Here is a 15338-nt window from a genome sequence, read left to right as displayed (position 1 = left end):
AACAAGGTGGCTGGACAGGAAGATTTGACAACACAACTAGATGCCACATAGTCAATATATACCACGTGAACAAAGGGCAAGAATCCCAAAGCAAATTTATTTTTCTTTTTTGAACTCAAGTTTTTTAAAGATTTAGGGACACGAGCACAAACAACACAACTGTTACGACAGTGGTTTCATGGAAACAATATCTACAAATGTACAATTTTTTACAAATTTACAGTATTAACAAACATGAATCAAGCGACACAGTTAGGCAAGACACACAAAAAAACAATACAAAATTCAGTGACCAATGTGAATTGTGATACTATACAGTGCAAAAACTTCAGGGTTTAAAGAAAGTATGTGACCAGTCCATCGGACTATGGGACCATGGGACAGGCGGAGGTGGTAGAATGGAAAGCCTGCCTGTCAACCAATCCTGTGGTTCTATATTTATAACCGGGTTGCTCAACTAGGATCCAAAATATTTGGCAAAATTCTATCCTAGGGGCACCCCTGGTGTTTGCCACAGGGTGGAAATGTCGACGCGTTTCGAACCGGCTTGATTCCAGGTTCTCTTCAGGACGGGGACTGGGGGTCGTGATTCTGTAAAAAACATATAGAGTGGGTGTCAATTGTATCTATCGTAGGACTGTTTTAAGGTTCACCTGACTCCAAGGGGCAAGGAAAAATGGTTACCTGCACGTTGGCCAGCGATAGGCCGTGTAGTCGGTAACTCTCAACAGGGCACAGTTTCTGAAACAATAAGTGAAAGGGTAGGCTTAGCGCGGTTGCACACCAGGGATGAGCGCTGATACAATTGGCGAATTAGAGCCATGGTATTAACCCAGTCCTACCTGTGCTTCACCCAGGAATGAGGCTGGGGGTGTGGTGCCCGCAGTGCGGCGCACGGACAGGTTGGGCGACAGCTCACATAATGCGGCGTATGTCTTTAAGGCTGATGAAAACCATAAGAAGTAACATGCCCAGGGTTAGATTACATTGTGCGACATGATTACAGTTATAATGAAGGCCGACATGGATCTCCGAGGACAAGAGCCTACCTGCAGAGATGTCCACGCCAGAGAGCAGTTGATTGCTTCTACTGGGACCTGTCACGGAGGTAATTAAAGGCTGGAATTAGTGACAGGCTCGGGTGGAACACAACTCGAAAAAGAAGCGGAACAAACGGCGCTTTCAAAAGCGCTCCGCACTTACTTGGAGAATGAATCACTCCTGCATTAACGACAGCGGGGTCTAGCACTCGGGCAGCGCGTAGAGAAGCTTAATTTAAAACCCGCCCAGTTAGAAGGAAAGTGGGCGTGGCTGCAATAATGCGGCCCCAAAGGATCCTGGAGGCTGTAGTTTAACGCGGTGGGATTAGGGAGCACCGTCTTGGTGACCTAGAGCGTGTTACGACAATAAAATCAATATTTGGAGACTCAGGATACGTCGTCACCTATTGTACACCACCAATTGTATTTAACAACCAACAACATATGAAAACATATTTTTCAAAAAACATATTACTCAAAGAACAATTGTTAGTTAGACCACATGGGACAACCTAAGTTCTCATAGCAATTGGAAACAAACATTGGTAACGCATATCCACGGTAGTACACATGTATCAATAAACACCAAAGACATGTGCGTTGCAAACGCATGAAGTAGGAAGTCGGACAGGCCCGCTCGGGCTAACGAGTTACCTAAATTCCCATGTCTTGACCCCAACTAGGCACAGTGGGACATATAGGAATACCAGCATCAAGCCAATGCATATCTTGAATGTCATTATGCACACCTTATATCATCACACCCCTGGTTGCCTCAACGCACCAAACACACACGGAGGTTAGGACAAACAAACCAAGTGAAATTCTAAAATTGCAGAAAAGGAGATAAAACAGTAGACACACAGCCAAGCTCAGCCGAAAGATACAGTTCATAAGTTGGAAGATTCAGTCATTTCGTTCAAGCCGGTATTAGAAGTATCAAACTTCAGAATGAGGTAGGCCTCTTTTTGTGAGAGGCGGACATCTGGGTCACCATTGCCGCCTTTGATGGCAGCAAGTACTGTCCATCTCATGTCATGACTGGAATGCTTGTGTTGTACAAAATGAGAGACCATGGGGGCCGTCAAGATTTTGTTGTTGATTCTTGACCGATGTTGTATGATTCTCTGACGGACCTCCTGTGTAGTTTTTCCAATATATATCAGGTTGCACGGACAAAGTATGGCGTACACGGTATATTTCGTCTTGCAATTCGTATGTTCATTGTGACGCCAAAATTTGTTCCCATCCGTAAAAAGTGAGCCTTCCATAGTAAGGTCACATACAGAGCATGTGCCGCATTTACGATGCCCGATGACTGGACTCGCTCCAAAGATTGTATTTTGAGAAACCTTTTTAGGAGGTGGTCTGGTGGATGTAATCATTTGGCCAATGCTCCTGTTCTTCTTGAGTGCAAAAAGAGGGGCACCAATCTCAGGGAGGATTTCCTGCACCAGATGCCAACTCTTTCTGATGATTTTTTGGAGTTGGTTGGTGTGGGGGCCAAAGGTAGAGACACACACCATCCTCTCGGTTGCTGGTCTCGTTCTTTTTTCTAGGAGGTGTTCCCTCGGTGTCCATCTGGCCCTCTTCATCGAATGCTTCAAGAGTTTCTGGGGGTACCCACGTTCCTGTAGCTGTCGAAATCTCAGTGAAAGACAACATGCTGTCATGTTCTCTGTACCAAAAAAAGACGGACAAGAACAATGCGCTCCATTACAAGAGCTACCACCCGCGGAGCCTTAGGGATAATCTCCCTTATGGTCAATATCTCCGGGTGCGACGGAACTGCACTACCACCGAACAGTTTGAGCTGCATGGTCAGGGCCTCACCTCGAAGCTACAGGAACGTGGGTACCCCCAGAAACTCTTGAAGCATTCGATGAAGAGGGCCAGATGGACACCGAGGGAACACCTCCTAGAAAAAAGAACGAGACCAGCAACCGAGAGGATGGTGTGTGTCTCTACCTTTGGCCCCCACACCAACCAACTCCAAAAAATCATCAGAAAGAGTTGCCATCTGGTGCAGGAAATCCTCCCTGAGATTGGTGCCCCTCTTTTTGCACTCAAGAAGAACAGGAGCATTGGCCAAATGATTACATCCACCAGACCACCTCCTAAAAAGGTTTCTCAAAATACAATCTTTGGAGCGAGTCCAGTCATCGGGCATCGTAAATGCGGCACATGCTCTGTATGTGACCTTACTATTGAAGGCTCACTTTTTACGGATGGGAACAAATTTTGGCGTCACAATGAACATACGAATTGCAAGACGAAATATACCGTGTACGCCATACTTTGTCCGTGCAACCTGATATATATTGGAAAAACTACACAGGAGGTCCGTCAGAGAATCATACAACATCGGTCAAGAATCAACAACAAAATCTTGACGGCCCCCATGGTCTCTCATTTTGTACAACACAAGCATTCCAGTCATGACATGAGATGGACAGTACTTGCTGCCATCAAAGGCGGCAATGGTGACCCAGATGTCCGCCTCTCACAAAAAGAGGCCTACCTCATTCTGAAGTTTGATACTTCTAATACCGGCTTGAACGAAATGACTGAATCTTCCAACTCATGAACTGTATCTTTCGGCTGAGCTTGGCTGTGTGTCTACTGTTTTATCTCCTTTTCTGCAATTTTAGAATTTCACTTGATTTGTTTGTCCTAACCTCCGTGTGTGTTTGGTGCGTTGAGGCAACCAGGGGTGTGATGATATAAGGTGTGCATAATGACATTCAAGATATGCATTGGCTTGATGCTGGTATTCGTATATGTCCCACTGTGCCTAGTTGGGGTCAAGACATGGGAATTTAGGTAACTCGTTAGCCCGAGCGGGCCTGTCCGACTTCCTACTTCATGCGTTTGCAACGCACATGTCTTTGGTGTTTATTGATACATGTGTACTACCGTGGATATGCGTTACCAATGTTTGTTTCCAATTGCTATGAGAACTTAGGTTGTCCCATGTGGTCTAACTAACAATTGTTCTTTGAGTAATATGTTTTTTGAAAAATATGTTTTCATATGTTGTTGGTTGTTAAATACAATTGGTGGTGTACAATAGGTGACGACGTATCCTGAGTCTCCAAATATTGATTTTATTGTCGTAACACGCTCTAGGTCACCAAGACGGTGCTCCCTAATCCCACCGCGTTAAACTACAGCCTCCAGGATCCTTTGGGGCCGCATTATTGCAGCCATGCCCACTTTCCTTCTAACTGGGCGGGTTTTAAATTAAGCTTCTCTACGCGCTGCCCGAGTGCTAGACCCCGCTGTCGTTAATGCAGGAGTGATTCATTCTCCAAGTAAGTGCGGAGCGCTTTTGAAAGCGCCGTTTGTTCCGCTTCTTTTTCGAGTTGTGTTCCACCCGAGCCTGTCACTAATTCCAGCCTTTAATTACCTCCGTGACAGGTCCCAGTAGAAGCAATCAACTGCTCTCTGGCGTGGACATCTCTGCAGGTAGGCTCTTGTCCTCGGAGATCCATGTCGGCCTTCATTATAACTGTAATCATGTCGCACAATGTAATCTAACCCTGGGCATGTTACTTCTTATGGTTTTCATCAGCCTTAAAGACATACGCCGCATTATGTGAGCTGTCGCCCAACCTGTCCGTGCGCCGCACTGCGGGCAACACACCCCCAGCCTCATTCCTGGGTGAAGCACAGGTAGGACTGGGTTAATACCATGGCTCTAATTCGCCAATTGTATCAGCGCTCATCCCTGGTGTGCAACCGCGCTAAGCCTACCCTTTCACTTATTGTTTCAGAAACTGTGCCCTGTTGAGAGTTACCGACTACACGGCCTATCGCTGGCCAACGTGCAGGTAACCATTTTTCCTTGCCCCTTGGAGTCAGGTGAACCTTAAAACAGTCCTACGATAGATACAATTGACACCCACTCTATATGTTTTTTACAGAATCACGACCCCCAGTCCCCGTCCTGAAGAGAACCTGGAATCAAGCCGGTTCGAAACGCGTCGACATTTCCACCCTGTGGCAAACACCAGGGGTGCCCCTAGGATAGAATTTTGCCAAATATTTTGGATCCCAGTTGAGCAACCCGGTTATAAATATAGAACCACAGGATTGGTTGACAGGCAGGCTTTCCATTCTACCACCTCCTCCTGTCCCATGGTCCCATAGTCCGATGGACTGGTCACATACTTTCTTTAAACCCTGAAGTTTTTGCACTGTATAGTATCACAATTCACATTGGTCACTGAATTTTGTATTGTTTTTTTGTGTGTCTTGCCTAACTGTGTCGCTTGATTCATGTTTGTTAATGCTGTAAATTTGTAAAAAATTGTACATTTGTAGATATTGTTTCCATGAAACCACTGTCGTAACAGTTGTGTTGTTTGTGCTCGTGTCCCTAAATCTTTAAAAAACTTGAGTTCAAAAAAGAAAAATAAATTTGCTTTGGGATTCTTGCCCTTTGTTCACGTGGTATATATTGACTACGTGGCATCTAGTTGTGTTGTCAAATAGGCAGAGTGGCAGAGTCTGGACCTTCAACCGTATCCTGCTCTTGAGGAGAGGATGAAGTATTTGAGCCATGAGACAAAAGATTTTTGGAGCTGGAATGTGGGGTCAGCTTCAGCTCCCATAGTCTGGGACTCTTTGAAGGCATACGTAAGGGGGACCATTACGAGCAGGGTCTGTTTTAGAAAAGGCAATCCAGGAAGGAGGTTGCCCAAAGGGAAGTAAAATGAAGAGCATAGAGGATGAAATGAACAATAAGTCAGAACCGGTATGCACTTGTTACAACGCAATTTTTACAACGCACTACCACTACAACGCAGGCATTACAACGCATACCATTACAACGCATTGCGCTGGGGGGCGCTCTAGGATAAGAGGTAAGTTTAATTTACTATCCAACACCTTCCCTAGGGTCCACGGGGACTGGTGTTAGAATAGTAAATTATACTTACCACTATCCAGCACCCCAAAGCGCTATGCGTTGTAACGGTATGCGTTGTAAATACCGCGTTGTAATGGTATGCAGAGTAAAAGTATGCGTTGTAACGTCATACATCCGTCAGAACCAGAGAAAAAGCAGGAGAGCATGGCAAAATTGTAGGAACTAAAGGGACAGCTAGACTCTATCCTCCAGACGAGGGTCATGCAAAATTGGGAGTCTAGTAAGCTAGCCGATTTTGAATATGGTGAAGGGGCTGGCAGGTTATTAGCATGGAAAGTAAATTCAGATAGAACCCGTAATTTGATACAAATCAATTGAGGATGGCAAAAGCAAGGCTGTTGTTTCTACAGATAAGGAGATAGAGGGTGCCTTCTATGATTTTTTCCAAAAATTGTACTCTGAGGATAGGGCAGTTAATACATTTGAGGTTGTCGATTGGTGGAGCAAGGGTCCTCTAAATTCCTTGTATAAAAACCAGCAGGAGTCTTTAAAACAGGAAATCTCACAGGGAGAGGTCCTGCAGGTCATTTTAGCTATTAAGGGAGGAAAAGCCACAGACCCAGACAGTTTGTCAGTAGAACTTCATAAGAACTTGAGTGAGGTCATGATTCCAGTTTTGCCCCAGCTTTTTTACAAGATTTTAAGTGAAGGTGGAAAGCTGCCAGGCTCTTGGGGCGAGGCAACAATTACTGTGTTATTGAAGCCAGGGAAGAATCCAGCAAAATGTGAGTCAAATAGACAATTGTCACTCCTAAACGCAGATTATAAACTCTTTGCCAAAGTCCTAGCTGATAGGTTAGGAACAGTAGCAGGGCACATGCTACACCTAGATCAAAAAGGCTTCATTAAGGGCGGAAATCTACACAAACGTACTTAAGACCTGAAAGACGCAATCGATCTAGCCACAACTTACTCACTTCCCTTGCATCGGTGACCTTAGATGCCTCCAAGGCATTTGACAGGGTCAACTGAGTGTATCTGTTGGTTTTATCGGAAAGATTCCAATTTGGAATAAAATTCCGCAGAGCCATCCAGTTTGGTCTATCAGGATCCATCAGCAACATTGTGTCAGAGCGCCACTTCCTCTGAGTCTGTACAATGTTCTATGGGACCATCTCTCGGTACCTCTCATTCAGGATGCTATTACAGCACTGAAAGTTAGAGTGACCAAGTGGGGGGAAGGGATTGAGGAAGGGAACAGCTGGGCGGGATTCCTGTTAAACAAACAGATAAACATACAAACAATGACAATAAGTATAAATAATTCTCAGGTACCCGACTCTGCTACGCAGTCTTATTGCTAATGAGTCTCTACTTTATCACGAGCCTGTGATACAAGTTATACAGAAAATACACTTCCAAGGAATGTGTCACAATAACACCTTCCTAACAGTAAAGTTCAATAATATACAGAGCATATACTCATAATTAGGGCTCAGTACACAAATGAGCCCCTGTGCAAGCGTGCCCAAGCGCTTGAAAAATCAACATACCAAAAGTACCATAGGGCTAATCCGAAAGTTCCACATACACTATGCCAAATGGACCCAGAGCACAAGTCCCTATGTACACCAACTCAATATGCAAAAATGAGCCAGAGCTCTAAATCATAATGCTGGACCTAATGATAGACAATACAATGTTTTAATGAATTCCAAAATGCGCAATCAACAGTGTGAGTGTTATCATACAATAGTCAAAATAAACTCCAGAGCGCACTGTTGTATGCTTGCCAAAATGTAGTTTGCAAAATGAGCCCCAAAGTGCACAACAGTATGCTGCCAAAACACTGAATGCAGTTAATGAGCTCCAAAGCGCACCGAATCCCAACAAGAAAATGAAGTTACTCTGTTGCCTTCAAACAGCAGAGGCTTACCTGCAGGTTCAAAATAAATTGGAATGAACTCACGAGTCAGCAGAAGAGAGAGAGAGGCTGCTTCCACACAGGATCCAGAATAGTGAGCCTTGTCCAATGGGTGTGGCTCTTTTTATAGGCAGACCACACCCATAGGTAACCACACCCAAAGTGACTGCTGTGTGGGGATTCTGGGATATGACCACACCCATAGGCAACCACACCCAACGTGACTGCTGGGATATGTAGTCCCCTATAGTTACATCCAGCAGGGAAAAGGAGAACATATAAAGGAAAATGAACAATGAAAGGAAAATACAAAGAAAACATATTGCAGAGGCACCGCTAAAACATTGCTAGTAAATGGCAACTTAACCAGCCCCTTTAAGATAACTAGGGGCACTAGACAGAGCTGTCCCTTATCTCCCAATCTCTTTAATTTGGATATCGAGCCATTTGCTCAGAGGTTGAGGGATGAGATGAACATTGTACCATTCAGGCATGGGGAATGGGGGAGGAAAATGGCCCGCTATGCCGATGATCTATTGGTCCTTTCCTCTGACGTTTCTAGCGCCCTTCCACTGATAATTATGCATGCCGAAGATTTCAGTAGGATCTCAGGATACGAGATTAACGAGGAGAAGACTAAGGTGATGTCTTGGAATTTGGGGGCGTGCCAATACAGACCAAACGGGAGATGAGGTACTTGGGGGTTAGAATAGTACAGGAGACAGAGAAAATCTCAGAGATTAACCTGGCATAAAGAAGTGCCAGAAGCTTATGAAGAGCTGGGTTCACCTTCCTTTATCAATCCTTGGGAGGGACAATCTGGTAAAAATGATAATGCTCCCCAAAATTACCTTTCTCTTTAATACCATTCCATTCCATTTGACTTACAAATTGGTTATAGATGAACTCCAGCAATCAATTAATTCTTTTATTTGGGCCTATAGAGGAACCAGGATTGCCTGGAGGAAGCTGAGGCATAGAAGGGAGGTTTTTCATTGCCAAACTTGCAGTACTATGCTTGGGCCTTTCAATTGTCTCACTCCCGAATGCTGCTAAAAACACCAGATTGCGCTGGGGTGAGGGCCATGTTTTTGGCAATGTTGAAAGGTGCTAGCTTGGCTCAGGAGGGCTTTATGTTTAAATATGGATATACCAATTTTTTTTAAAGATAAGGCTGAGGTGCTGCAGACATTAGCTAGAACTTAGGCAAATATTAGACAGTTGACGGGCCTCAGTTATTTCTCAAGTCTTGCCCCATTGTGGGATACCCCTGGAGCACCAGAGTGCCTTAAGGATAAATTAGCACTGCAACTTAGGGAGGCCGGGCTAAACATATGGGGTGAATTAGTACAAGATGGGGTACTTTTACCCTGGTCAACGCTCTACACGGTCTTGGAATGGTTCATCTCTAAATTAAAATATATACAACTTCAAAGCTAGGTCCGGAACCTGGAAATACCTAGTGGTACAGGAAATATTTTAGAAGAATAGCTTGTGGGCAGACCAAGTGGAAAAAAGGAGGTATCTACATGGTACTGGAGCATCGAGGAGGAAATAGATGGGGACTTCAAACTAGCAGGTGAATTGTGGGGAGCCTGTATGCCAGGCAAACCCTTGGAACATCTATAGCAAACACCATTTGGTGTGTTATTCTCCATAGTCAAACCTGCCTGTTTGAGAAGAAATCATCTGTTTACAACTCACAGAGCCTATTTAACACCCCAAAGGCTGTCGAAGATGACGGCAGGACCTCCTGTCAGATGAAAGAAATGCAAGCTGAAGAAAGCATCAGATGTATATATATTTCAGGAATGTCCTACTGTCACAGATTTTTGGATAAAAGTCAGTGAAACAATCTCGACTATTCTCGGCTCTCAAGTCCAACTGCACTCTCCCTAATAATTTTTGGGATTACCAGTGAAATTATGGGTCGAGCAAGGGCCGTTCTTTTCTACATCATACTCTTAGCTAGAAGAGAAATTTGTAGAAAATGGATGGTGCACTAGCCTACTAGCGGACTGGATGGCCTCTGTCCTTTCAACATCAAAGCTAGACCTGAGAAGGATCCAGCCTGGAAGTAAAGATGGTTCAATCAATCAATCAACCATTTGTAAAGCGCACTACATACCTGCAAGGGTCTCAAGGCGCTGGGTGGGGGGGGGGTGCTACTGATCAGACAGCCAGGTCTTGAGTATCCTCCTGAAGGTCAGCAGGTCTTGGGTCTGTCGTAGGGTCAGTGGGAGGGTGTTCCATGTCTTGGTGGCGAGGTGGGAGAAGGATCTCCCACCGGTGGTTGTTCTTTGGATGCACAGGATGGAGTGCGAGCGAGAGGTTGGCGGAGCATAGCTGGTGGTTGGGGATGTAGAAGGAGAGCCGTCTGTTGAGGTAGGCTGGGCCGGTCTTGTGCAGTGCCTTCTGTGCGTGGGTGAGGAGCTTGAAGGATATCCTTTTGTTGACGAGGAGCCAGTGCAGGTTTCTCAGGTGGGGGGTGATGTGGTAGTGGTGTGGCACGTCGAGGATCAGTCGTGTTGAGGCGTTTTGGATGCGTTGTAGTCGTTTGATGAGCTTGGTCGGGGCTCCCACATAGAGGGCGTTTCCATAGTCGAGTCTGCTGCTGACGAGGCCCTGGGTGACTTTCTTTCTTGTATCTGTCGGGATCCATCTGTAGATCTAGCGGAGCATGCAGAGGGTGCTGAAGCAGGAGGCGTTGACTTGCTTGGTCATTGAGAGCGTTGAGTCGAGGATAAATCCCAGGTTGCGTGCGTATTCGGTGGGTGTCGGGGCTGCCACCAGTGCTGTCGGCCACCAGGAGTCATCCCAGGCTGAAGGGTTGGAGCCGAGGATGAGGATCTCTGTCTTGTCCGAGTGCAGCTTCAGACGGCTGGTCTTCATCCAGTCGGCGACGGCCTTCATTCCTTTGTGCAGGTTGGCTTTGGTGGTGATGGGGTCCTTGGTGAGGGGGAGGATCAGTTGAGTGTCGTCGGCGTAGGAGATTATGTTGCGGTCGTGCTGTCGGGCTACGTGTGCGAGTGGGGCCATGTAAATGTTGAACAGCGTCGGGCTGGGGGAGGATCCCTAGGGTACGCCTCAGATGATCTCTGAGGCTTTGGTTGAATGCAGAGGTGTAAGCATACCGTAAAGAAATTAGTTTAAGCAATTACATTTTTCTTTTTTCTTCACTAATCAAATGGGTCCCACGATTAAACCTCTCGGGATCTCGCTAGACTGCGTTGGGCATTCATCGCTCCCTGTATCGCCAACAATAGCAGTCGCCAGTGAATAGTGTACCAAATTGAAGAGTGACCGTGCCCGTCAGTGGGACTGTGACCTTCCCAGCCAGCAGGTGCACCAGAAGGGGAGGAGAAACCTCAAACCTGTAATTGGTAACATGAAAGGCTACGTGCAGCTGGTGAGTTCACAGAGGTCAGATGTGAATGAGGACAACAAAAAATTAATTAAAAAAAAAAATAGCAATCACATTACGCAATGCCACACTGCACACTCAAAACACGGAGAGGGCAGGAAATAGCTTCCCTTTGCTCTTCCACCTGACCTGTGACAGTGTAATCACAGAGTGAAAGGTGTTGGAGCCCTTTGTTATTGTTTATAGCTCAGATCATATGTAACACTGACTTCAAACTTTGTGTCCGTGTAATTTACAACACTTACACATCTTCTTGACTGCACTATTTATCAATACTTTAAAGACGTTACAGGCCTCTTCCTCTGGTATTTACAATCTAACAAGCAGTCGATTAGCTATTAGTATTGTAAAGGACAATGCCTTTTATTTATGTTTTAAAAACCAAAACATTAATAAAAAGGCTTTGTCATTTACAATGCCAATAGCTCAAACTCGTGTGAATGCGAGACCTAATGCATTGCAAATGCTTGTTTACTTTGATCCCAAGTGCTTGCTGACAATTGGAGAGGGCATATACATGCCTCCACTCAATAGTCACTCCATTTGTGGCAGGGCCTGAGGATGAGGTTAGAAGGAAGCAGGGACTGTTTCGGATTGTTGTCTATGTCACATGTTACCTGTGTGAGCTAGACTCTAAATTATTAATGTACCTACTCAAATAAGACACGAAAAAGTATTCATAGTACTTAAAACTACTGGTGCATAACAGACATGTTTGTTGTAGAGTCTTGACGAGAAAACCAATGCGGAGGCAAGACCTCACTTTACAATATCCTGATAAAATAATAGGATTAAGTGCTTTTCATTTGAATACAGACTGTCTGAGACATGAAAAACTGAACCGTTTCTGCAATTTATCATACGGGTTATATTAAAAGGTGAATTTTTAGGCTGTCATTTTAAAAGGAAACATCACTGACATGAACTATTTGGTAGGATGAAAAAAACACGAAAACAGCAGCTCATAAAGTAGTTTTCACCACCTCTCCGATATCACAACGTCATGTGCTGGAAAGGCCCTGGAAATATATTTAGAAAGACATGAATGTGGTTGCATCCGGTGGTAGTGGTAATCAAAACACTAGTAAAACAGCTGCAATAAATTACATGCAAATTAATGTAAATTGATTACAACATCAAACGAGAAGGAACGCCACGAATCGACAGCATAGGCATGTTTTATTTCTGTACCAAGAAGAGATGGAGGTGTTTATGCAGCCTTACTTCGGCCTGTGTACACAAAGGAACAGAAGCCGCGCATTCTGGGCATTGTCGTCGGGAACAAACGCTATTTACCATCACGAGGACAAGAGGGATGCCCACAGTCACCGCAGTTACTATCGCAACATGAGTAACTCAGCGGGGGAGGAATGTATCTTGTAACAAAAAAGCACTTTGTGGGCTTCAAACCCACGTGGTGTTGTGACTGGGTTTCATGTTGTGGCTGCCATTTTTACAGCTGCTGATGTGATATTGACGTGAATGGGAGTGCCATCTGCGGAGGCAGCGGTGCTCAGTAGAAAACCCGCTACTACTGGCCATGGTTTCAGTGCAAGCTTAATTACAAGCCTTTGAAATGTGTCAGATACACAATTGAAACACTCGGGCCCTTGTCTGCCAAACTATCAACATATTGAATATGGACTACTTCCCGCCTTCGTCCTGAGAGGAATGAATCACACAAATCGTCATCGTGTTGAATATTTCAGGCCCTGTATATCACCCATCAAATCTGTTTTGTCGACAATGGCATTGACAATAAAAAGGCCTATTTGGCGGTAACATCACAGAATGAAGCAAAAGTCACAAAGAGGAGAACGGTGAATAAATTTAAAGTAGCATCTGTCAATACAAAAATAAAGAAATGTGGGGCATATTATCAAGACTCGGCGATAGCATTATCGCTGCTTTATCGGCAGGAAACTCCCGTTAAAGTGGCGATAATGGGCTTAATATTATGCTCTATAGAATTCCAATCGAAGCTCATGTTAAATGTCCTTCACATCTAACATGAGCTTCGATTAGAATTCCATAGAGCATATTATCAAGCCCAGTATCGCCACTTTATTGTCTTGATAATCTGCCTCTGTGCATTTCTGGACATGCCAAGGATCGTCTAAAGTATACCAAGTCCCACATTTATCAAGGTTTTTCGTCGCCCTTGCACTACGCAAGGGGGAGAAAGGGTGACGCAAAACCTAAGTGAGGGAGAGGAGTTGCACTTACGGCCAGGGCGGCCGACCTCGAATCTGGGGAACCGGGTTTGAGTCTCAGCAATGACGTTGAACATCCTGTGATTCTGGGCAAATCACTTAATCTCCCTGTTCCAAACAAAAATTAATGCGTCCTCATGTAATGCAACTGGTGCTAAGTAAAGCGCTCGGATAACCGTTACCTTTGGGTCAAGTTTGCGCTATATAAAAACTCAGTTAAAAAAAAAGGAACAAGCCATGCAAGAAAACCTTGCATGGCCCTGCATGGCTTGATAAACCTAGAGTAACACAAGGCAGCACAAATTGCTGCCTTGCCTTATTCTGCCCCAGAGAAGTGTTCCCATGCATCCACCCATGGATTTTGGTGCATTCCCTGATCTACTATTAGTGACAGACCTGGGAATGTGTCAAAATGCTACACCTCCCCGGGTGAGGCGTAACGAGGAGAAATATCTTCATTTCTCCTTGTTTTGTCCTCTTTCTAGGTTTACCACATTCCCCCGAAAGCACAGAAAGAGGATGAAGCCTCTCAGGGTTGTTTTTGTGCAGGAAGGTGTTCCTTCCTGCACAAATACAATCCTGCCTACAACACTTGCACCCTTGCAACATGACACAATGGGGCCTGCGTTGGGGCTAGACAGCCAAAAGTGCGCCAGCACTAGGAAAGGGCACACTCCTGCCCTTTCATGCAGCGCAGCAAGGTGGCTTCCTGCATTGTGCTGAGTGAAAGAGTGATACATCTGTCCCCAAATGATAACGGTCACATTATTTCAATTTGATGTTAAGGTAGCTCCTCATGAGTAAGCTGCATAAGAAACTACCAATTTGCATACTGGTTAAGGGGGCAGATTTACCAAGATTCATGCAACACAACACCTGGTTAAAATCTCCTGCTTTACAGTGTGTGCACTGCCAAACTGTAAGCTGCCTCATATTTACAACTCGTCACGAGCCGCTGATGCAATCAGTTTAGCAAATACCAATAATGCCACGTGATGCGAAACAAAATGTAACATTGAACTACCGGGCAAAGGCAGAGCAAACGGTGTCTTGAGTGACTTCTATACCCAAGCAATATTCTCCAGCACTAGTCTATTCACACATATGAATGTCCAAGGCAAAATTAGATAATATGTGTAAAGGTTTAGTAGCAAGTGAGATAGGATGAACAAGTGCTGTATCGAGTTCTCACCTTTGGGGCCCACTCACACAATTTCTAGACAAGGCCACGAAGAAAACCTCTTTACCCGCTCCTTCAAAACAAGAAGTTACCAAGCCTCCTTGACCTCCTAATGTTTATTTATAATTATGTTTAATGTATCATTTTCTATAATATTTTTTTAAATTGTGTATTTTTGACATGTAGTGACATTGTGGTGGCGATAGGGTCAGCGCTCTATTACCAAGGTAGCATTAAACCACATGAAGCATGAAGCAGCACACACGTAAGGTACACAATGGCATTTTAGGTTTGTTTATGTACTGGAAGGGACACCATCCCTGTACATAAACAAACCTCGATGTTAGTAGACACCCTTGCACTCTGGTGCAAGTGTGTCTGCGTTGGCGTTAAGTCGTGAGACTTAGTGCCATCGAAGGGGAAAATGCCAGGTGGGAACATACCCTTGGTAATATGGTGCAGCCTGGCGCTTCCAAAGTGGCGATGAGAGGCGTTAAGCCAATGAGGCTAACGCCTCTCACCGCCACTTCCTAGATGATATGCCCCTTAGATATTTTAGCTTCTGCACTCCTGACCAGTCAAAGGTGCAAGCATCTATTCTGATATTTCTAGAAGTCTGTCAGACTAAAACATATGTAAATTGCAGGCAAGCACTAGTGACTGAGGTATGAGTTTGTGACATCT

The sequence above is a fragment of the Lissotriton vulgaris genome, chromosome 10, assembly GCF_964263255.1.
Source record: "Lissotriton vulgaris chromosome 10, aLisVul1.2, whole genome shotgun sequence".
Classification (NCBI taxonomy): Eukaryota; Metazoa; Chordata; class Amphibia; order Caudata; family Salamandridae; genus Lissotriton; species Lissotriton vulgaris.
The sequence above is the reverse complement of the archived record's forward strand: the minus strand, read 5'-3'. Positions refer to the sequence as shown.